Source organism: Emys orbicularis, chromosome 2 (genome assembly GCF_028017835.1).
Source record: "Emys orbicularis isolate rEmyOrb1 chromosome 2, rEmyOrb1.hap1, whole genome shotgun sequence".
Lineage (NCBI taxonomy): Eukaryota > Metazoa > Chordata > Testudines > Emydidae > Emys > Emys orbicularis.
Genome location: NC_088684.1, coordinates 146,512,257 through 146,536,206, shown reverse-complemented (window position 1 = coordinate 146,536,206; position 23,950 = coordinate 146,512,257). Strand labels below are relative to the sequence as shown.

Sequence of the window (23,950 nt, the reverse complement as noted above, 5' to 3'; positions counted from 1 at the left end):
TGCCTCTGAGGTACCCAAGCCACAGCGCCATGGGGGGAAAGGACAGCGCTGTGCTCAGTGCCAAGTCCCGATGGGGCCGGGCAGAGCTTGCCGAGCGCTCGGGCTCTAGCCCTGGCCCGGCCCCTGACTCGCTCTGTGCCTCAGTTTCCCCGCCTGCACGAGAGGGGTGACGATGCCGGCTCCCTCCCCAGGGAGCAGGGGCCAGACCCCGCAGGGGAGAGGGCCCCCCCACCCCATCTCCCTCCACGTGGGGCCGCCCGCTCCTGCCGTCTGCGGGGCTGGGGTCTCGGCCGCTCGCGCTTGCGGCTCCGCCCCCCGCCATCCAATCAGCGAGCGGCCCCGCCTCAGCACACACCCTCCCCCCGACAGCCCGACCTATCCACAGCGGCGATGGCAGCACGCCGCCTCCTTACTGGCCACTGCTGCCATCACTCCCGTGACCCTCCGGCTGAGGCGCCCGGGCGGCGGCGCCAAGGACACTCCGGGGGCAGGGGCACGAGGCGGCGCGCTGCTCCCCGCGGACCGGATCCCTAAGCCCGGCCAGCGCCCTCCCCCCAGGCCACGGGGTACCTGCCGGCGCGTCCGTCCCGCCCGCTCGCGGCTCTGCTCTGACAGCGGCCGCCGCTCTGCGCGCCAACTACCACCGCCCCGCCCCCTGCGTGCCGCGTCACCGCGCTTCCCCACCTACTCCCGGGTCACGTGTCGGGGATTCGCCCTTGACCCGCTCGGTGGTGGTGCGCTGGGTTCCCCGCCCGTGCGTGCGGCCCCGTCTCGGCCCAACGTGACCAATAGCGGGGCGGGGCGGGGCGGGACACTGAGGGGAGGAGGGGTAGGTGGGAGGGGGTGCAAGGCACTGGTGGGCATGTAGTTGGTGGGGGATGGGGAATGGGCAGTGGGGGGTAGTATGCAGTGGGGGAGGCGGATGGGGGGCAATGGGGGTGGTAGGTGTTGGGAGACAGATGCAGGACTAGGGTGGGTGCAGTACATTGAAGGGTGAGGTAGATGGGGGGCTGGGTGCAGGACATGGGGGGAATAGGCAGTGGGGGAGATGGGGTGGGGCACTGGAGGTGGTTGGTGAACGGGGGGCAGATGCAGGATTAGGTGGGGGTGGTTGCAGAACATGGGGGCAGGGTAGGTGGTGATGGGGTGGATACAGGACACAGGGGGAGGCATAGGTGGGAGGGGGTGCCAGGCACTGGTGGGAGTGTAGTTGGTGGGAGATGGGTGCCAGTCACTGGAGGGCATGGGGTGGAGATATCAGTCAAGCCTGAGTGATGATTCTAGGCACAGAGGATTGGGACAGTTTTGCCTGTGTCCATTCACCCACTTCAGGAAAGCTCTTTGGCTGGCTGTGCCAGCTCCATGCACTGCTGCCTGTATGTCTGAACCAGGTTCCGCAGGGTGGCTGTGGGGCACCCTCTCAGCCTAGCCAGGGAAATCCAAAGCACCTGCCAACCCTCAGGGATGATGCCAGTGCTGCCCTGAACAAATGCAGAGGTCACCTTGAAGTTTGCTCATGTCGCTCGCAGGGCTTGACAACTTGTGATAAAAGCACCCACAGTTGCCAGCGCCTTGTCAGCATGAGCTGACGTGGGAGCGGAGCTCCTGAGTTTTGTTCCTGAGTGGGGGTGGGGAGGGCATGTTCAGTTTAGAGCACTGAACGAGGGCTCTATGTCTGGCTCTGCTACTGACTGGCTGTGTGGCTCAGACAAATCCATTCTCTCCGTGCAGCTGTAAAATGGAGAGTGTAATAATTACCCATGCCACCAGGCTGCCCAGGCTTCATTACTGTTTGGCATGTGCTTGACTGTAATTGTTTATCAGTATAGAACTAAGGGCTAATTAACAAGTTTATGAGCTGAGAAGGAGACTTTGAGCCAGGCCCTATTTAAAATTGTGCCAGGGCTGCTGTCTGCAGACTAGTACAGAACCATAAGCTCTCTTCAGGGGAAGATTGAACACACTTTAGTTTAAGCTGCACTGACCCGTGAAGATAAACTGGGGTTAGAGCAGCTACTGTGCCTGCAAACTGTGCAGGCCAGAGACAAGGGAAGTGTTGGGGTCCACTAGGCATAGCTACCAGGTAACTCGGGAGAGCGGAAGGCCAGAAGTGTCGATGAAACTCTTTTGCTCTGGGCCTATCTGAAACCCCAAACCCCATCTTGTGAACTCTCACCTACTTCTATGCTCACTGCTTACATGCTCTGAAGTAGGCTGAAGCAGAAATGTATTGGTCAGCGTTTCTAGCAGATGGCTGCAGTTTCACTCACACTAGCAGAAATAATAGAGATAAGGAGCAGGGGGAGGAGGGGTAGTTGGTTTGCAGATATCTAACCCAAGGTCGCAGAGACTGGGAAAGTTTTCTCACAAGCTTATGTAGAGCTTATTGTAACAGTTGTCTGGAAGGGAGGGGTGAGGGGGAACAGCCAGACAAAGGCTACGGCTTCACTACGGGGGGGGTCGATTTAAGATACGCAAATTCAGCTACGCGAATAGCATAGCTGAATTCGACGTATCGCAGCCGACTTACCCCGCTGTAAGGACGGTGGCAAAATCGACCTCCGCGGCTTCCTGTCGACGGCTCTTACTCCCACCTTCGCTGGTGGAGTAAGAGCGTCGATTCGGGGATCGATTGTCGCGTCCCAACGGGACGCGATAAATCGATCCCCGAGAGGTCGATTTCTACCCGCCGATTCAGGCGGGTAGTGTAGACCTAGTCTAAGAGATGTATGTAAACAGTTTGGGGTATAAAAGGTAAAAGTTGTTTGTATTTGTTGCACTGGATTTGAGACATGCTGGTCTCCTAGTGCCATTTCAGAGCTCTGAAATAAACTTGGCTTGCTTTCTCCCCTCGGTGTCTTCATTGGTGCTAAGCACACCGGGCCACGGACCATTGTTGTCCCCTCGAGCCCCACGTTGGGCAACAGAAGGGTCTGTCATTTATGCAATTCCTTGTGTACAGGGCATTACGGGAAAAAGGTCTCCTTGCTTCCAATACAATGAACCTTTTCTGCATGGGCTCTTCTGCCCCTACCTACACCACCCAGTGCTGTGGGGTGCTGGGCACGGGAGTAGCTACCCCAATGTGCTAGAGCAAGTCATGTATGCACTAATCCAGCATGTCTGTCTATCATCTATGCTAGGGCATTGCCCCAGTCAGCAATATCAGCAGCTAAAATCACAAGAAGGCCTCCAGGAGGTGCAGGGCCCTTGCTGGCTCCAAACCAGCTGTTGGTCTTTCTCTTCAGAGAGCCTGTTGAGTAGATGGGCTAATCCGTCCCTCTGCCATTAAACCCTCCGATAAAGTGTCTTCTCTGGCCAGGAGAAATCGGGGGGCAGGGGTGCACAAAGGGAGCCCAAATGAGCTCCCCCTCATATTAATTGTCACTTCATGTATGTAACTAGGTGTGGAAATTACCACCTCCGAGGTAGAGTAAGTCCCAGGGGAGCGGAACTGATGGGCAGAGTACACCTTGCAGATGCAGTTTGCCATCTGGATGTCACCTGGTAGAGAGCGGGGCTCAGAGTTGATTGGGATGCGTGTAGACCCAGAAGCCATCGTGAGAACATAAAGCTGAGCGGTGTCTGAAGACAGATAATGCCACTGAAGAGTGTGACTCCCCAAGGAGCTTGGTATTGCCTCCTCCTATGCATGTTAACCAGATTGCTGCTGATCAACCGAAAGGGTGAGGAGAGGAGAAACAAGGAAGAGAACCCTGTCACCCAGCTGCCAAACCCACCCCTGAGACAAACCTTGCCCTCACGCGCACACCCTTTTTCGAACTCTTCGTTCAAGTCAGTTTCAATGACCCTGTGGCCCTGGAAAGGTACCAGGGAAGTGCTCTCCAAAGTATCTGTCTGGGTCAGGCAGAATTGCGCTAATGGGGGGGATAGATACAAGGGGCCCAGTTTGCAGGATATCTTAAATGACTGCCTGAAACTCCATGCGTTCAATGTGCTGTTCCCAGGAGAGAGAGACATTTACTAACACAGCTGGCTTTTTATTAACCAATTGATTCCAAATGTACCTGCTGTGACAGGTTGGGTCACAGAAACCCCCTTGGGAACTGCCACCTGATGTGCTGAGACTACCTCTGAGCCCGTTTTCCCTGGCAACTTGAGACTTCAGTGCCCTGCCTGGTTTGAGCCAGACATGCTAGCCTGCTACAAACAGACCCAGGTCTGAACAACGTCCCCCAAAAGCTGCAGGCTTAACTGAAAACAGCTTAAGAAGTGTTCCAGTCTCCAACACTCAGGTTCCCAACTCCCAGGCCCCTTCCTCAACTATGGCATCCCCATATCACGCTGCCAACCAGGCTGGGGCGTCTGATGCCGGTGTGGGTGGTGGAGCCAGGTCAGAAGCATAGATGATGCAACTAGGGGTGCTGCCTCACCCCCTGACTCAAAGTGGTTTCCATCATATCCAGGGTTTACAGTTTGGTTCAATGGCTTTCAGCACCCCCACTGTACAAATTGTTCCAGCCCCCCTGGTCAGAGGATTGTCTTACACTGAACGAAAGGCTTAGAACAGGGGTCGACAACCTACGGCACGCGTGCCAAAGGTGGCACGCAAGCCGATTTTTGATGGCACGCGGGGCGGACTGAGCCGCTCAGCCCGCCGCCGCTCTGGGGGTTCCCGCTGCTGGCCCCTTGCCAGCCGGGGTCCCTCCGCCAGTCCCACTCAGCACCCGCTACTGGCCTGGGTGAAGGAACCCCAGGCTGGCAGCAGGGTGAGACCCCAGCTGGCAGGAGCCGGTGGTGGAAACCCCAGAGCAGCGGCGGGCTGAGCCGCTCAGTATCTTGCCAGCGCTTGCGCAGGGAGGAGGAAGGGGGGGGGTGTTTGCTCTGACGCCTTTTTTTTTTTTTGCTCCGCCCCCCCGCCCGCGTCCCGATATTTGACCTGGGTGATCTGGTCACCCTAGTGGGCTGAGACCCCGGCTGGCAGGAGCCGGCGGCTGAAACCCCAGAGGGGGGCTGGCGGAGATGCTCAGCCCACCCCTGAAACCTCAGAGCTGGGCAGGCTGACCTGCTCAGCCCGCTGCCGCTCTGGGGTTCCGGCTGCTGACCCCTTGCCAGCTGGGGTCCCCGCCGCAGCCCCACTCACCTTGCTTCCGGTTGGAGTTCCAGCGCAGGCCCCCTGCCAGACAGGGTCCAGGCCTCCGGCCCTGCTCAGCCCTACCAGCCACCAGCTCCACTCACCTCAGTTGCCGATCTCGGGTTCCAGCCGCTGACCTCCTGACAGCCGGTTATCAACTGATCACTCAGAAGCCTGTGTGCAGCTTAAAGTATCCAAATACCTGCCACCAGACATTGGAAAGCTCAGCAAGGAAAAGCAAGGGCAAGGATCACAGTAAACTAATAAGATCTGCATTTTAATTTAATTTTAAATAAAGCTTCTGAAACATTTTGAAAACCTTGTTTACTTTACATATAACAGTAGTTTGGTTATATAGTATAGACTTAGAGAGAGACCTTCTAAAAACGTTAAAATGTATTACCGGCACGCGAAGCCTTAAATTAGAGTGTATACATGAAGACTCGGCACACCACTGCTGAAAGGTTGCCGACCCCTGGGTTAGAACATGGATGTCTAGCCACACTAGACAAATAAACCCATGGGCCCTAAGAAGGGATGTGGATTGGTCCTATTGGTTGGGGGGGGTGGGGGGTGGATGGGCCACAGGGGGGTGTATATGAGCCTGTGACAAAGTTCCTCCTCTATCTTGGTGGGTCCTGCGCTTATTGGCGGATTTTCTTGCCTCAGAGATTCACCATGTGAGTTGGGGAACAACCCAGAGACCTTCCCCTCTGGAAGAACCCACAGTCCAGGTCAATTGGGAGGTTTGGGGGGAACCCGGGCCCGCCCTCTACTCCGGGTTCCAGCCCAGGGCCCTGTGGACTGCAGCTGTCTATAGTGCCTCCTGTAACAGCTGCATGACAGCTGTAACTCCCTGGGCTACTTCCCCATGGCCTCCTCCAAACACCTTCCTTATTCTCACCACAGGACCTTCCTCCTGGTGTCTGATAACGCTTGTGCTCCTCAGTCTTCCAGCAGCACACCCTCTCACTCTCAGCTCCTTGCGCCTCTTGCTCCCAGCTCCTCACACTCGCACCACAAACTGAAGTGAGCTCCTTTTTAAAACCCAGGTGCCCTGATTAGCCTGCCTTAATTGATTCTAGCAGCTTCTTCTTAATTGGCTCCAGGTGTCCTAATTAGCCTGCCTGCCTTAACTGGTTCTAGCAGGTTCCTGATTACTCTAGTGCAGCCTCTGCTCTGGTCACTCAGGGAACAGAAAACTACTCATCCAATGACCAGTATATTTGCCCTCTACCAGACTCCTGTACCCCACTGGTCTGGGTCTGTCACATATCCCTCCCCCCTGCTCAACGCCAAGGGGTTGGGCAGCTTGGGACGCCAGACAGTGCACACGTGACAAGCCATCAGCGTTGCCATGACGGCTCCCTGATCTGTGTTGCACACGGAACTGGAAAGGTTGGAGGGATAAGAACCATCTGGTCACCCTTGTGTTCTTCTCCTTGTTCCGCTGCATCCATTGAAGAGGGGCATGGTCGGTCACGAGGACAAATCTGCGCCCGAGCAGGTAGTAGCGCAATCTTTCCATGGCCCATTTTACAGCGAGGCATTCTCTCTCCACCACTGCATATTTTTGTTCCCTTGGAAGGAGTTTCCGACTGAGGTATAGAATTGGGTGTTCCTCCTCCCCGACCATCTGTGCTAGAACGGCCCCCAACCCTACTTCCGATGCATCCGTCTGCAGGATAAACTCCTTGGTGAAATCAGGGGCTATCAGTACGGGGTTACTGCAGAGGGCAGTCCGTAGGTCTGTGAATGCTTCCTCTGCTGCGTCAGACCATCTCACCAGATCAGGTCCACGGGCTTTCACTAGGTCTGTCAGGGGGCTTGCCCTTGTGGCAAAGTGGGGGATAAATCGTCGGTAATACCCCACCACACCTAGGAACGCCCGGACTTGTTTCTTGCAACTTGGTTGGGGCCAATTTTGGATGGCCTCTAACTTGTTCACTTGGGGTTTTACCAGACCTTTTCCCACAATGTAGCCAAGATATTTGGCCTCTGTAAACCCTACAGCGCACTTGGCAGGGTTTGCTGTAAGGCCAGCTCGCCTGAAGGTAACGAGGACTGCCTCCACCTTCTCCAGGTGGGTTTCCCAGTCTGGGGTATGAATGACCACATCGTCCAAGTAGGCAGCAGCATAACTGTTATGCGGGCGTAATAGCTTGTCCATGAGGCGCTGGAAGGTAGCTGGGGCCCCATGTAGTCCAAAAGGGAGGACAGTATATTGAAAAAGTCCCTCTGGTGTAGAGAACGCAGTCTTTTCCTTTGCGTCTTCTGCAAGGGGAATCTGCCAGTACCCCTTTGTCAAGTCTAGGGTAGTCAAGTACCGGGCATTACCCAGACGGTCCACCAGCTCATCTATGCGAGGTATGGGGTACGCGTCGAACTGGGATACTTTGTTTAGTCGCCGGAAGTCGTTGCAAAATCTTGTGGTGCCATCAGGTTTGGGCACCAGCACGATTGGGCTGGACCACTGACTGTGGGATTCTTCGATGATCCCCAACTCCAGCATTTTTTTTACTTCTGCTTTTATTTCCTCCCTTTTTGCCGCTGGCACCCGATAGGGCCTCATTGTTACTCTGGCCCCAGGGTTCGTGACGATGTGGTGATATGTCTCGGTTGTTCGACCCGGTTTTGTCGAGAACACATCTTGGTTCCGGAAGATCATTTCAGACACCTCATTCTTCTGGTCTGGTGTTAAATCGGGAGACACTCTCACCTGTTTGGAAGGCTTGCTTTCCTGGGTTAGGTCTTTTTGGACTGTTGTGCATGCCTCTTGTGCATGCCAGGGTTTCAGAAGGTTAACATGATAAATCTGTTCTTGTTTTCTGCATCCTGGCTGCCGCACCTTGTAGGTTACTTCCCCCACGGGTTCAACCACCTCATAGGGCCCCTGCCATTGGGCCAGAAGCTTGCTTTCTGCCGTGGGTACCAACACCATAACCCGATCCCCTGGTTGGAACTGTCGCACTTTTGCCTGGCGATTGTAATGGGTTCGCTGGGCCTCCTGTGCCTTCTCCAAATGTTCCTGTACAATAGGGGTAACCCGGGCTATCCGGTCTCGCATCTGCATTACATGCTCGATTATATTTCTCCCCTCATTGGGTTCCTCTTCCCAGATCTCTTTGGTGATATCTAGTATGCCACGGGGGTGACGCCCGTATAATAACTCAAAGGGGGAAAACCCAGTTGAGGCCTGAGGTACCTCCCGGATAGCGAACATAAGGTAGGGTAGTAGGGTGTCCCAATCCTTCCCATCCCGACTTACCACCTTCCTTATCATAGCCTTGAGGGTTCGGTTAAACCTTTCTACCAACCCATCAGTCTGCGGATGGTAGACCGAAGTTCTCAGGGTATGTATATGGAGCAGCGTACAGAGGTCCTTCATTAGCTTCGACATAAATGGGGTTCCTTGATCAGTTAATATCTCCTTCAGTAGCCCCATTCGGGCAAAGATCCCCACCAGCTCTTTGGCTATAGTTTTAGAGGCCGTGTTCCGTAGGGGGACGGCTTCTGGGTAGCGAGTAGCATAGTCCAAAACAACAAGTATATATTGGTGGCCCCGAGCCGTCTTCTCCAGGGGTCCCACTAGGTCCATGGCTATTCGCTCGAAGGGGACCTCTATGATGGGAAGGGGTACTAAAGGTGCCCTCAAGTGGGGACGGGGACTGTGCAGCTGACACTCCAGGCAGGAGGCACAGTACCTCCGCACTTCTTCACGTACTCCGGGCCAGAAGAACCGTCGTAGGACTCGTGCCAGGGTCTTCTCTACCCCCAAATGCCCCCCAAAAAGATGACTATGAGCAAGACTTAATACAGCGTTCTGGTGTTTTTGAGGTACTAGGATCTGCTGTACCTTCTGCCCCTGTACTGGTGCAACCCGGTATAAGAGATCCTTCTTCATTATGAAGTAGGGTCCTGGTCCCTGGGTTTTCCCTTCCACGGGGACCCCCATCTATTTCAGTCACCTCCTTCCTAATGTTGTCATACCTTGGGTCTTCTGCCTGGTCCCGTCCAAAATTTCCTCTCCCGGGGCTAATCTGCCCAAGATCTAGGGGCCCAGTCTCTGTTGCCTCTACTGATTCAGAAGCGTTAGGGTGGGGGTCAGACTCAGGTGCTTCTCCCTCCTGCGTGGCCTCCTTTTCAGCTGCGCGGGTCCACCTACCTACAAGAGTGACCCTCTGGCTTTGGGTCAGTATTCGGGTTCCCAAGGCCTTAGCTGCCCTCCTTTCCCTTTTTGTCTTTCTACCCTGTCTGGGAGTGGAGAACAAATCTGGGGATATTTCAGAGAAGATTGGGGGTTGACAGTCTGCTGTGGATGCCTCACCAATTTTAGGGTCCCCATCTTTCTCCAACCCCCTACTGGGAGTAAGTTTCCAAACCCTGGGAAGTCCCTCCCTATGAGCACCGGGTATGGGAGTTTAGGGACTACACCTGCTGCTACCTCTCCTCGGCTCTATGAGCTAAGATCAAGTGTAGGTAGTCTCTTGGTCTATCCAAGGCCGTGATCAAGTGTCTTGATGTTTTTGGTCTTTTGGCCTCGAGATGAAAACCTTGCCTTTGTTTCTGGGACCTTGAAGTGAAAAAATTCCCTTGGATCTCGATTTTTACTGGGATGGTGGGGTAGTAACTAACTGTCCCATGGACACATGTTATCCCCGTACGTTTAGCCTGTAGCAGCTGACTACGCTTCACGAGCTTCCCTGAGATAAGCGTGATAGCACTCCCCAAATCAACCAGTGCCGTGGTCCCTACCCCATTTAGTTTCACTGGTCTGGTATACATATGTGGGGTTAGTGAGACCCCCACAAGGTGGATTAGGGAGCATGGATCTGCCCAGTTCCCCAGGTTACACTGCATAGGCTCCTCAGCATTGGGACACTGTGCAGCTATGTGTCCCCACTCCACGCAGGCATAACATCTGTATGGAGCCCTTGGCGTTCCCCGGTCTCTTGGTTTGGGCAGTCTAACATCACAATCCTCTTCTCCCTCAGTGCTCCGACTCTTTGTGGCCTCTGATGGGCCTTCAGCCTCTCTCTTTTTCCACCTGGGCCCTCCTGGTGGCCCAGTCACCCGAACTTTAGGGCTTGGTGCTGCTAGTTTAACCCGGGGTGCCTCTTCCTTAACTGGTCAGGTCAGCTCCCTCGCTGTCCTTCGCCTCTCTACCAGGGCGACAACCTCGTCATAGGTGGTGGGTTCGTTCTGGCTTACCGAGGCACGAAGGTCTGGTGGTAGTCCCCTCATGTATCGGTCGATGACCAGAACTGCTAGTATCTCTTCTGGACTCCGGGACTCTGTTTGCAACCACTTTCGTGTGAGATGGATGAGGTCATACAATTGGGACCGCGGGGTTTTGTCTTCCTGGTACCTCCAACCGTGATACTGCTGGGCCTGCACTGCTGTTGTTACCCCAGATCTGGCCAGGATCTCTGCTTTCAGCTGGGGGTAGTCTGCCGCAGCCTCTTCAGGCAGATCATGGTAGGCCTTCTGGGCCTCCCCACACAGGAATGGGGCAAGGATGCCAGACCACTGATCTCGAGGCCAGGCCTCCCGTAGGACTGTCCTCTCAAAGGCCAGAAGGCATGCCTCTACATCATCCTCCCGTGTCATTTTCTACAGCCAATGACTCGCCCGTATGAGCCGCGTCCCATCATGGCCGCGATTCAGCTCTGTAAGGGACTTTACCTGGTTTACCAGTTCCCGCAACATAGCTCGGTCTTGAGCAGCCTGGTCCATCAGCAGGCGATTAGTCTCTTGCTGCAGCCGCACTGCCTCCTGTTGGGTGGCTGCCTGGACACGGGTAGCCTCCTGCTGGGCCGCCGTAGCTTGTATCAGTGCCCGCACTACGTCATCCATTGTGGTGAAAAAAAATAAACCCTCTCTTTTTTGTTTGTTTGTTTGGTATTTGTTTGTTTGTTTTTAAATCACCCTCCTTCTTCCGCCGCGCTGTGCACCCCAAGATCCCACTCCTGACACCAGTGTGACAAAGTTCCTCCTCTATCTTGGTGGGTCCTGCGCTTATTGGCGGATTTTCTTGCCTCAGAGATTCACCATGTGAGTTGGGGAACAGCCCAGAGACCTTCCCCTCTGGAAGAACCCACAGTCCAGGTCAATTGGGAGGTTTGTGGGGAACCCGGGCCCGCCCTCTACTCTGGGTTCCAGCCCAGGGCCCTGTGGACTGCAGCTGTCTATAGTGCCTCCTGTAACAGCTGCATGACAGCTACAACTCCCTGGGCTACTTCCCCATGGCCTCCTCCAAACACCTTCCTTATTCTCACCACAGGACCTTCCTCCTGGTGTCTGATAACGCTTGTGCTCCTCAGTCCTCCAGCAGCACACCCTCTCACTCTCAGCTCCTTGCGCCTCTTGCTCCCAGCTCCTCACACTCGCACCACAAACTGAAGTGAGCTCCTTTTTAAAACCCAGGTGCCCTGATTAGCCTGCCTTAATTGATTCTAGCAGCTTCTTCTTAATTGGCTCCAGGTGTCCTAATTAGCCTGCCTGCCTTAACTGGTTCTAGCAGGTTCCTGATTACTCTAGTGCAGCCCCTGCTCTGGTCACTCAGGGAACAGAAAACTACTCCTCCAGTGACCAGTATATTTGCCCTCTACCAGACTCCTGTACCCCACTGGTCTGGGTCTGTCTCAAGCCCTACAGTGGATAATGGGGGCTGCGGATGGGCCATACAGGGTATGTGTGGAGGATGGTCTCACAGGAAGAAAGGGGCTGTCGATGGGCTCTATGGGTAATGGGTGTGTGGAAGAGTCCCAGACAGGTCTCACCACAGGAGATCGGCTTCTGCCCAGTTAATACCCTGCAGGAAAGGAGAACCAACAACGAACAGGGAGGGGTGAGTGAATGTGAGGATGATAGATGTCACATAAGGCAAAAGGACCTGTGGAACTGACTGCCACAAGAACTCTGTGAGGCCAAGGGATCAGAGGTTGATGTGGAGAATGGGAACTGTCACACTTTCTTTAGGGCACAAGCCAGTCTTGAATTCATGAGGGGCCTTTCCCAAGGGGCAGGTCACTCTGTCAAGGCAGGGGGCTCCTTGCACCATCCTCTGATGCAGCTGGGACCGAGCCCTGTGAGAGATGGGATACTGGGTGACACAGGCCCCTGGGCTGATCTATTCTGCCAGCCCCAGGGTTGCTATGAGGGTTGAGAAGGACTAAGGAGATGAATGATGGAGGAAAAGGAGTGATGCCAGGGAGGGGAGAGGCAGCTCAGGGGGGCACTGCCTGCCTGCCAGGAGCTTGTTAAATTCAGATTGAAAGCCTTAAAAGACAGGTGTGTTCCTCCTAGAAGGGAGACAGAGGAGGGTGTTGTGCTGCTCTAGGACATGGCAAGGCATGATATGAGATATGATACAATCCCGTCCCTGCATGGTTTATACTTCTTGAGCTTGCGGCATTCAAGCAGCAGGGAAAGCACATTGAGCCCTTTGCTCAGCTGCAGGATTCCTGCCCATGGAGGGTGAGTTCATGCGCAGATCTGAGCTGCTGAGCTTTCCTCTTGCCCTGTCCTGGTCCTGCTATAGGTAGGGCTTGAGTGGGTGTTAGAAATACCCGGGAATATACCATGACTCTCCCCACAGCTTTCTCAGTGGCACCACATTCAAAATGGCTGTTGATGGAGCAGAGACCAGTATGCCTGCCAGGCAGTTGCTGTATCAGGCGGATCAGCAGGCGCCACTGAGCCACGCCGAGCTGCTGGAGAAGGAGCTGTCACAACCAAGCCCCTGTGCTGTGGCAGGAGGGGTTGTGGATGGGGCAGACCTGCACCCCTGCAATGGTCTATAGGGGCTATTGTAGCAGGGACACAAGTGAGGACTGCCCTATCCTGCACTGGGGGCAGCCCCTGAATGTCCCTGCCCTCAGGGGCCTGCTTTCAGAAAAATTTCAGAGGACGGAGATGTGGCAGCATACAGAGCATTACATGCAATTCTATTGTATCCTGCAAAGCCTGGGGAAGGGGCAGCGTGGGATACATAATGGGAAAAGTGTGTATGTGCGTGTGGGGGAATCAAGGTCTGGGAGGGGCCAACTGCCCCACTTGCCCCATAGCAGATGATGCCCTTGTCTGCACTGGGGTAGAGCTGGCCCAGTGCCATCCATGCCACACATAGCTTGGGCTTAAAGTTCAGCATGTGCCGAATTAGGATCTCATTGCTTAAGTCCCTGCAGAAAGGGTTGATCCATAGAGCCCTACAAATCTGCGGATATCCGCGGGCCATGTTTGTGGATCGCCGGTCAGATGGAAATACAAATTTTGTACCTGCGCAGGGCTCATCGACCCATGGAGGCAGTGCCATTGCTGCTGCCCCACTAGGGGGAGCTAGAAGCTAATGTTTCCCAGCTCCGCCGCCATCCTCATCCCAGCCTCGCTGTGCCTGGTCGCAGCTCCTTCCATCTGCCCATAGGTGCTGGAGCTTGCGGTGCTGGGGGTGCGGCTTCACTCCCTGGCTTGAAATGGTTTCCATCATATCCAGGGTTTACAGTTTGGTTCAATGGCTCTCAGCACCCCCACTATGCACATTGTTCCAGCACCCCTGCATCCACCCTGCAGATGGGGAAATTGAGGCACAGAAAGAGGCAATAGCTTCACACCATGGCAGAGCAGGGAGCAGAAGCCAGGCCCTGGCTCTAACCACTAGACTCTGCTGTCTCCAGCTCCTAAGTGTTAGCTACAGCTTTAACCCAGACACCCCCTCTCCCTCCCTCAGCTCTGGGCTGTGTGAGCTTCCAGTGGCAATAAAGCCATTCCCCCATTTCCCCCTAAAGGCTGCATGTCACTCTGCAGGCATGTATGTGAGTGCGCTGAAGGTGCGATGCAGCACTCAGCGCTAGGCCTGGGCTCCCCTCTGCTGAGGAGGGGCAGGGGATGGGGAGAGGGGTGTGTACGGGGCTGGTGTCAGTGGCTCCATGGCCTGCTTTCCCTCTCCTCCACCAGAGAGGCTGAGCTGAGGGGTGGAGTCCCTCCAGGACACCATCACCCCTCCCACTGGAAACATGGCAGTGTAACCAGGGCAGCTAGTTAACCAGGAAGCAGCTGGCCTAAGGAGGTGGTGGATTCTCCATTGCTTGGAGAGTCTACATCAAGACTGGATGTCTCTATCTATAAGATCCCTTCTAGCTCAACAACCTGATATGGGCTGGATGCAGGAATTACTGGCTAAGGTTCTCTGGGTTCTCTGTGTGTTGCATGATGTCAACTCAATGGTCACAATGGGCCCTTCTGGCCTTGAAGCCTACAGCTGGATGAGATCTGACAGCAATTTGGCATCTCACTTTATACCCGCCCTGTCAGTGCCATCTGAAGCTCTTTCTTCCTGCCAGAGAGCCCCTCCCGCCAGTATTGCAGCACCCCCCACCCCTCTTGGTATTGCAGATACGTGCCTGAATGGATCACATTATATAAGTTGCCATAGTTTCCTTTCCCCCAAGGCACCAGAATTCCCTGCTGAGCTCCCCTAAGACTGAGTTTTTCACTGCCCAGGAGTCAGGCAGTACCAGGGCTGGTCTTAGGGCTGGGCAGTGAAAAACTGGTCAGGGGGCGCTGTGCAGCAGTGCACAGGTGCCATGCTTCTGGGTCCTGCGGTGGCTGTAATTCAGCCTTGTGTGCATGCAGCACACACAGGTGTGTGCAGAGCCAAGGGGAGCACAGAGGTTAGGATACTACCCTGGGACTCAAGAACTCCAGGTTCAGTTAGCTGTTCAGCCACAGACCGCTTGCATGACTCTCAGGGCCTCACCTCTGCCCTGGCCCTCAGACCTGGCTACTTGGAGCCAGGCAGACCACGGCAGGCTGAGACCCACCATCTCTGCAGGATTCCCCTGAGAACGGTTGCAATCTGCTCTAGTGGATTAATATTAAACCTGCGGCTCAGACCCCTGTCGTGTTGCCAACAGAGTGGTAGCTGGGTAAAAGTTAGGTGCTCGAATGTGTCCCAGAGTCGCATGTACCGTGTGACTGGATGCAGTGGAGGGGGGTGGGGGGTGCCTTGTTTGACTGTTTGGAAAAGAAGCCGCTTCCCGGTGGGGCATGTACGGAGGGTCTATGATATAACTGCAATACAGCACTGGGGCCAGCTGGGTGCAGGACCTGGCGCTGCACGGGTAGGTGGGTGCTCACGGGTGCCTGGGTGTGAGAGTCTGAGTGGGGGTGGATGCCTGGCCTTGCTCTGGGGGCAGGAGGCCCCTGCTGATGGCAGGAGTTGAGGCTCTGGGGCTGGGTGGATGCTGAGACTCTGGGCGGCAGACGGGTGAGACAATCTGGAGCCGGCATCTGGCCCCTCATCAGGCTGCCTCCTTAGCTGCCTTCTCCTCCAGCCACCACTGCCTCCCAGCTGCTCCTTCCTGTCCTGCTCCACCAGGGAGGGGAGGTGCCAGGCAGGCTCCCTGCTCCGCAGGCACAAAAGCATCCCCTAGCAGTGAAAAGGTGCAAGTGCAGGCAAATGCCTGGCGCCTCCCCTGACAGTTGCGTGAGAATCCAGCTGAGCAAGAGGAATGCAGACAGGGCTGCCGGCCGTGTGATTGTCCCCCGAGCCCTGCACAAGGGGAAAGAGAAAAGAGGCCTGGGCCCTTTTCTGCTTCTTCATGAGCAGGGGATTAACCCATAGGCTAATAAAGCTATAGCCTTAGGCCCTCCTATTTTTAGGCCCTACTGTAGGCCTCCATTCCATACTGAAGTAACAGCTGAGCGACGGTAGCGTGGCCATCAAAATTTTTTTGTCTCATTAGATATTGCTTTGTACAAATTAATCCATCAAGATTGTGAATTCAATTGATGGTGGTTGTGATTTTGTCTTTGTGGGCTAAGGAAGTGTTTGTGGGCCCAAGCAATGTTGAACTTCGTACACAGTAGGCCTACACTGGGCAATAGAAACCATCTCAAAGAAAAGAGGATGGTAGAAATTGAAGGAGGCCAAAGAAAGCCGGCAAAGACAAGACGCGGTGCTGGAAGGAACTCCTCTCCGAACGCTTTTGCCTCCTACTAAATCTGGTGGTGAGGAAGTCCAGGCAAATACCTGCCCAAGTGAATATGCTGCACCTGCACCTGATGAAAACGAGCCGCCTCCTGTGACTTCTCTAGCTGCAGTCTGACCCCACTCTTCTGAAGACTTACCCAGTGATAGTCATACAAACATATCCTTTTCCAACCATCCAGGCGAGTGGGACACGACTTCTCAAGATTTCATTGCATATTGGACTGAGAAGGGCCCACCGAAATGCCAGAATCTAGATTCTGACTTTTCATTGACAAAGCAAGAGTACACCAATCAGAATCGTTATCTGACCAAATCAATGTTTGAATATGTGAAGCCTAACAAACAGATTGGCACACGAGAATTGCTCATCTATTTGCCTTCTAAGAAGAAAGTGTACTGTTTTTATTGCCACCTGTTTTCTGATACCAAAAAGTGGGGCATGTTCTGCGAAGGCTTCAGTGATTGGAAGAATACTGTATATATTACCAATCATGCAATGAGTGAGCAGCATACATTGTCAGTTAGCTGAAGCTGTGAATGAGATACCCCAACATCCTTGAAGCGCTAGAGAGCATCAAGAATAATGAATCTAAAAAATCAGCAACAAGAAAAGCTGCGAAGAACCTGAGTGATGCAATGCGCACTTTAGAAACTGGTATTTTGTGTGAGGTCTGGAATGATATACTTCAGCCATTCAGCAGGTGCAGTCTAAGCTTGCCAAGTGCTCAAATTGACCTCTCCACTGCTGTAAACCTAACGAGGAGTCTTGGAACTGTTCTTCAACAAATGCAGGATAGTTTTGATGAGTATGAAATTCAGGGGGCTGCAAGGACTGCTAACCATGAGTACAAGTCAGCCAAACGCCACAAAAGACAGAAGACATGCAATGATGCAACTGCCCACTCATTCAGTGATAAGGAGGCCTCCAGAGTTAATACCTTCATCACAATCATCGACCAACTGAAGAGTTCATTAGAACATCGGATCGAGGCTTATGAAAATATTAAGAAAACCTTTAGTGTACTGACCAGGGCCGCCCAAAGGATTCAGGGGGCCTGGGGCAAAGCAATTTCGGGGGCCCCTTCCATAAAAAAAAGTTGCAATACTATAGTAACATGTATTTGGAAATGTAAAAAATAACCAGTGAAATACATTCAAAAATTAATTTTTAATAATTTGAAAATACACAAAATACATTATTTAAAAACATTAAATGCTTTAATACATTTGCGATTACATAATGGGTTGTCGCTGGGTGATGGTTGGTGCCAATGGGCTGTCGCTGCCTGGGGGTGGCGCTGCTGTTGCCCAGGGCTGGATGGGGAGCTGGGCTCTGGGTCGGGGGGTGCCTGGCTCAGAGGGGCTGTGCTCAGAGCTGGGGGTCAGGGCTGTGGGGGGATGGGGTGAGGGGGTGCCCAGCTCAGGGGGGCTGTGCTCAGAGCTGGGGGTCAGGGGGGGATGGGGTTGGGGGGTGCCCGGCTCAGAGGGGCTGGGCTCGGAGCTGGGGGCCAAGGGGGTGTCCGGCTCAGAGGGGCTGGGCTCGGAGCTAGGGGTCAGGGCTGTGGGGAGGATGGGGTTGGGGGGTGCCTGGCTCGGAGGGGCTGGGCTCGGAGCTGGGGGTCAGGGCTGTGTGGGGGGGTGTCCGGCTCAGAGGGGCTTATCATGCTGCTTACTCCCACCTCTCCTGGAGCCTCAGCGCGCCGCGTCCAGGAGCGGCCCTGGACAGCGCTGCAGCGGCGGGACCTGAGCTCCTCCCGCTCAGAGCTGCGTGGTAAGGGGGCGGGGCTCCGGCGGGACCTGAATTCGAAGACCCACTCCCTTACCACGCGGCTCTGAGCGGGAGGAGCTCAGGTCCCGCCGCTGCAGCGCTGTCCAGGGCTGCTCCTGGACACGGCGCGCTGAGGCACCGGGGGATGGGGGAAGGCGGAGGGGAGCCTCCGACATTCTTGTGGGGGCCCCTGCGGGGCCCGAGGCCTGGGGCAAATTGCCCCACTTGCCCCCCGCCCTGGTACTGACAAACTTTTTTTTCCTAACATTTCAAGTTCCGAAGTCAGTGAAGGTATCAAATGTCTGTGTCAGAAGTACCCAAACGATCTCCCAGTAGATTTTACTAAAGAATTTCTTCAATTTGTTGAATTCACATCACCCTCAGATAAAGAGAGAAAAGATGACGAAAGAAAATCTATTTGTATGTACCGAGTCACTGAACCCAATGTGATTGAATGTTTCCCAAATGTTGAAACTGCCTTATGGCTCCATTTGTCACTAATGATCACTAGTTGTAGTGGAGAACGTTCCTGCTCTCTTCTAAGAAGGGTCAAAAATGTCCTCGATCCACCATGACTCAAGAGCATCTCGGTGCTTTGTCCCTGTCATAACTATAAAGGGAAGGGTAACAGCTCTCCTGTGTACAGTACTAAAATCCCTCCTGGCCAGAGACTCCAAAATCCTTTTACCTGTAAAGGGTTAAGAAGCTCGGGTAACCTGGCTGACACCTGACCCAAAGGACCAATAAGGGGACAAGATACTTTCAAATCTTGGGGGGGGGGAAAGGCTTTTGTGTGTGCTCTTTGTTTTAAGGGGTTGTTCGCTCTTGGGACTGAGAGGGACCAAACATCAATCCAGGTTCTCCCCATCTTTCTAAACAAGTCTCTCTTATTTTCAAAATTGTAAGTAAAAGCCAGGCAAGGCGTCTTAGATTTACTTTGTTTTCTCAACTTGTAAATGTACCTTTTACTAGAGTGTTTATCTTTGTTTGCTATACTTTGAACCTAAGACAGAGGGGGGTCCTTTGAGCTCTTTAAGTTTGATTACCCTGTAAAGTTATTTTCCATACTGATTTTACAGAGATGATTTTTACCTTTTTCTTTAATTAAAAGCCTTCTTTTTAAGAACCTGATTGATTTCTCCTTGTCTTAAGATCCAAGGGGGTTTGGATCTGTATTCACCAGGAGTTGGTGAAAGGAAGGAGGGGGAAAGGGTCAATTTCTCCTTGTTTAAGCTCCAAGGAGTTTGGATCTGTATTCACCAGGGAATTGGTGAGAGGTTTTCTAAAAGCTTCCCAGGGTAGGGAATGGTGGCAGCGGACCAGAACTAAGCTGGTAGTTAAGCTTAGAAGTCCTCATGCAGGCTCCTACATTTGTACCCTAAAGTTCAAAGTGGGGATACAGCCTTGACAGTCCCTCTTGAGCACTGAGAATGAAATCATCAGGTCTTTGAATTATGATGACATCATTCATGACTTTGACACAGCTAAAGCTAGGGGGAGGAAATGGTTTGTTTGAAGATCTGAGTGTCATGAGAGTAGAATAAACTTGTTAATTTTACATAAATAAATAATATGTAAATATGTATGTAGATACAAGGTTGATGACTTCATAATTTTTTTTGCAATATGTAATTCATACTTAGGCCCTTCCCTCCCATTAGCCTTAGGCCCCTCATAACCCTAATCCAGCCCTGTTCATGAGGCAGGCTGAGGGCTTTTCCTCCCTTCACACAGCCAGGCACAGACTGGCCCTCTGGGGCCACAGCTGCCAGAAATCCTTGCTGATCTCTACTAGAGGCTGGGAGGTTCGCTGCGGGCTATTGCTGACAGCTGTGGCTGAGACTAGCAAGGGAACAACAGGTGATGAACTCCTTGGGGAGCCTGGCTCCCACAGCTTCTGTGTCGCAGGCTTGTTCCCAAGAGCGGGTCAGTTTGGATTCTTCCTGCTCCACAGCCTGGTCATAAATCGCCTGCCATGTCCCTTGCGAAGGGAATATAATCTACTAACAATGAGTGTAATTAAACCGATGCACCTGTGACCGTAGATCACTCCAGCCCTCTCTTTGCCGTGAAAATCTCTGCTGAGAAACAGGGACCCTGATCCAAGCTGCCCTCCCTCCCCCTGAATGCTGTGAGCATTCAAAATCCCAAATCCAAATGACCCTGATTTATAATGGGCCAAAGGAAATACCCAGATGCAAATTAGAGGGGACTGGAAACCCAGCACTGCCTGTAGCAGCATGACCATCTCTCTGGCTGCTGAGAAGGCTGAGGGTGGGTGGATGGGTGAAGCAGGAGCCACTGAGGTTGTGAACGTGCTGGTGGGGGTGAACGCTTCCCATTGTAGGCTCTCTGGAGGCAGCCAAACAGCAGAGTGACTCTCCCTAAGCAGAAAGAGAATTTCAGCCCTGCCACGTCCTGGCACAGAGCCCGCTCCCACGTCACAGGGTGAATCACTCCTGGCCACAAATGCTGTAACTGGAGGAAGTGCTGATGCAAGGTGCCCGGAGCAGCTAACTTGGCTAAGGATGAGGCAATCGGTGTGGGGGTGGGCGACCTACGCTGGGGGCTGTCCATGCACCTGGACAGCAGCAAGGACAAATTAAAACCCACATGTGCGCTGGTGCAGGGCGGCTGGGAAGGGGCCTGTGGCCGATTGCAGGACAGGTGAAGGTGTCTCATGACAGGGCTGGATCTCAGGGAGGAAACCATTGCTGAGCCTCTTGCAGCACGCTGTGTATTACATAACATCTGTGAGGCCGAGGGGGAAGCGCGGCTGCCAAAGGGGAGTGAGGGAGATGGCCAGGCTGGTCACTGATTTCCAGCAGCCTGAGCCAAGGCCAGTTACTAGCACCACTGAGGGAACTTCTACACTGCAATGTGAGCTCAGGGTTAGTGGGACTTGAGGCAGTCGACCTGTGTCAGGAAACCCTCGGCTGGAGCATCTACACTGTATTTTAACCATAGGTTAAGGATTTTCTGACCTGTGCTTGAACCTGGAGCTCTGGCGTCCACACTGCAGTGTGCAGACCCGAGTCAAAGCAATCGTATCCCCGATTTCCTAGTGCCCCCCACCCCGAAATGTGACTGCTCTAGCCCTAGGACCTCTCCTCGAGAACATGCTCCCACCCTCCATCCCTTCACCTCATTGGCCCCAGATGGGGCAGCCTGGATCAGTCAGAAAAACAGGTTTTCCCTTGTCCTTTTACCTCCTCCTCATGCTGAGTTGCTCTGCGGGTACGGAAAGGATGCTTGGTATGGCCTCCGGGGTGGTGCGTGTCACGGACTTACCACCCCTGCCCCTGTTTCCTGAATGTACTGCAAGTAACTGCAGTGTAAACAATCTGCATCAGTGGGTTCTTTTCCTTGCCCTGCCATTGCATTACATGGGTCCTATTGGTTCCAAAGAGGTTGCATTTTATTCCCTCTTATAAGATCTGACCTAGCACACGCAGCAGAGGGAGGAGGCCATGGAATTGGTTAGTTTCTGGGGAGGGGCCTGTATTTACATTTCTCTGGGCTCCTAGTCCGATCAGCATCACTTGCTCTCCTTTGATTTAAACGTCATAGCAGGGCCTTACCTGGCCTGACTTCCAGCCCGGTCGTTTACCTTCCATTGTGCGTCTAACAACCCCCCACCCCACCCCACCCCAAGGAGCATCCTTTATTTGCCATCTTTCCTGCTGTGGAAAGCCTGGAACTGCCCTAAAGTGACACACACCCGGTGAGGAAGAGACAAAATCCCCGCTGGGAGGGAAGTGAGACTGCGACGGAAGCACCTTCGCTTGAGCAATCTTGCCAAGGAGCAATGTGGGTATTTCTCTGCCACTGGGGAATTCACGCTGTGGCAGGAGAACGGGCAGGGAACCACCCATCCACACACCGCATCCGTCTGCCCAGCATCTCTTCAGAACTGTCAGCCATAGCAGCCGCGGGGGAACTCGGTGCAGTGCCATTGAAGTCACTGGGCCTAGGGAAGCAGGATAGCCTAATGGTTAGGGTGTGCACCTAGGACTTTGGAGACCTGGGTTCCAATACCAGCTCTACCCTGTGTGACCTTTGGCAAATCTTTCAGCCGGTGAAATCCCAGACGCCAGGTAGGAGTGGGCAAGTAATGCAGCCTCTGTATTCTGAGGTTCCCCCACCTATCCCAGTTCTTAGTGATTTCACTGGGTGGGGAGAACCTCACTGCTGCATTTCACCCCAACACTGTCCCCACACCAGGTCCTAGCCTATTGGTGATTTCAGCTCTAGTGATCACCAAACAGCTACAAGAACCCTCAGCTGAGTCTGATCAGCTCTGAGTACAGTTCTGCTGCCCATTAGTCAGACAATAAGAAAAACAACATTTCATTACCATCAATTCATCCAAGACTTAAGTGAACTCTAACCCAAAACAGCCAAAACTGATCACTTTGGCAAAGCAAATCTGACTGCTTATCAGCTAGGCAAAGTAGGTGTGTCTATGCAAATGAGACCTGCTCCTGTGGTCTTTTCCCCCAGTTCGTTAATAGCTGGCAGGAGAGTGCTCATTCAGACTCTGGCTTACATCTGGGATAATAGCACTGCCCTGCCTTGCAGAGGTGTGATGAGTCGCTCAGATACTATGGTGATGCTAGATAAGTATCTTACGTTATGTCTATACTGCAATCATGAGGTGTAATTGCTGCTTGAGTAGACAAACCAGAGCTAGCTTTAATCTAGATTCATAGATTCCAAGGCCAGAAGGAACCATTGTGATCAGCTGATCTGAGCTCTTGTATCACACCGGCCAGAGACCTTCCCCAAAATAATTCCTAGAGCAGATCTTTTAGAAAACCATCCAAGCTTGATTTAAAAATTGTCCATGATGGAGAATCCACAATGGCCCTTGGATTCAATGGTCCATTGTCCCAATGGCTAATTACCCTCCCTGCTAAAAATTAGTGTCTTATTTCTAGTCTGAATTTGTCTAGCTTCAACTTCCGGCTGTTGTGTCATGTTAGACCTTTCTCTGCTAGTTTGAAGAGCCCATTATTGATGCTATAACCGTGTCTCCATTAGGGCTTTTGCCGGCATAGCTATGTCAGCGGAAAATCCCCCCTCACCTCCGACCAACATAGATCTAGCAGCAAAACTTTTCACCATAGAGACCAGGCTTCATTGTGAAATTACACTAGCTCTGTATCATAGACTCTTAGACAACATGGCAGAGAGAAGGGTTTGCCGGTCAGGGAGTGCAGCATTGGATGCAGGGTCTATGTGGAGAACAAGGACCTGGCAGAGCGTGATGGGAGGCAGATCCCCAACTGGAAAAGGGTCTGACCCCACACCCAGGGGTTAGAACAGCCGATATAACTGGGTCACTTGGAACCGTCCAACATAGCTTGACCTGCAGTGCGGACATGGCTCTGCTGGGCTCCTTTGCTATTGCTAACTAGGACAGGACACTTGCACCATCGGTTTCCTCTTGTGAGTCACAGAGAATGTCGGATACTTCTCCTGAAGTCAGAGTGACCATGGCCACTGGGTTCCCGTGCGTTACGGCTTTAGGCCCAGCTTGGGGTTCCAGAACAGACACTTCCTGCAAATAAAAAAATACCCCAGCCTCCTACTTCCTGACCTGCATGCGAGCTGCAAACCAACAACGCATTATACCATGCGAGCACTTTCCTGTTCTTCTGCAACTGAAGTCACAGAGTGTGACCACAGCTACAACTTCCCCCCTTTTCCCCTGCAAAACTCCCCATCAGAACCCTGGGAAGGATCCTATGCCCGGATACTGCCCGGATGGCCACTTTGTATAGGCAGAGAGAGAATCAAATAGCTCCTTTTCCTCTGCTGAGATAAAGGTGCTCTCACCCCTTTGTTGAGGAGGATGGGGGTCTCGACACAGTAAGGTTCCCATGTGCTTCCACCCTCCCCTCTAAGGCCCCATCTAAACTGGGGTTTTTTGACCCCAATGCAGCACCACTGATGCAATCCACCAGTGCAGATGTGCTGGCCCAGTCAGATGCACCAGCACAAGCCCCATTTTACACTGGTTCAGTGTGTCTATATGTGACATCCTGGCACCCCCATATTTACTATGGAGATAGTATTATGATATGTTTAG

General features: G+C 53.3%; 1 protein-coding gene across 1 annotated transcript in view; it reads right to left on the bottom strand.

Moving 5' to 3' along the window:
* The window catches only part of OGDH (oxoglutarate dehydrogenase), a 107,783-nt gene extending 107,179 nt beyond the window's left edge, over positions 1-604 (bottom strand). The window contains exon 1 of the mRNA XM_065399731.1: positions 571-604. The gene's annotated coding sequence lies outside the window, so the exon portion shown is untranslated. The remainder of the gene's footprint in view (positions 1-570) is intronic.
* Positions 605-23,950: the final 23,346 nt, after the last annotated feature.